Here is a 458-nt window from a genome sequence, read left to right on the forward strand (position 1 = left end):
AACAATCATTTTTGTGCTTCATCGTGCGTGGCCGTGTTCTTAGAGGTGGGAGTCAGTCACCCTGTATTGCTGTTCCTGCGCACTGTATGAAAACGCACATCCCCCGCTATCACTTTAGACGTGCATCCCTGTGGGCCATTGGGTGGTGCAGACTTTAGCTGTGCAATCTGCTGATTATTGTAACAGACTAATCAAGCGATTGATCAGCAGCTTGCAAGTCAGAGAGCTGCAATGTATACAGAAGCCTGCCGGTCCCCCATAAGTTCATCAGATGTCCACACACACACACCATTTAGGGTCTGGCAGAGGGATCCCCTAAGCACAAGGGACCACCAGGAACCTGACACCCCCAGAAAGATTCTTCAGCAGCTTAGAAGATCTGAGTCAGCGCCCATTGGGGAGGAAAGTAGTAGTTGCACCTTTTAGGCTATACTCCCTCCTCTCCCTCCCCTATACTC

The 458-nt window shown here is 50.4% G+C and overlaps 1 protein-coding gene across 1 annotated transcript in view; it reads right to left on the reverse strand.

The window, feature by feature from the left end:
* Window positions 1-458, reverse strand: part of CAD (carbamoyl-phosphate synthetase 2, aspartate transcarbamylase, and dihydroorotase) — a 37,576-nt gene that overhangs the window by 15,948 nt on the left and 21,170 nt on the right. The gene's annotated exons all lie outside the window — the stretch shown is intronic.

Source organism: Nanorana parkeri, unplaced genomic scaffold (assembly GCF_000935625.1).
Source record: "Nanorana parkeri isolate BGI_ZX_2015 unplaced genomic scaffold, ASM93562v1 scaffold3370, whole genome shotgun sequence".
Lineage (NCBI taxonomy): Eukaryota > Metazoa > Chordata > Amphibia > Anura > Dicroglossidae > Nanorana > Nanorana parkeri.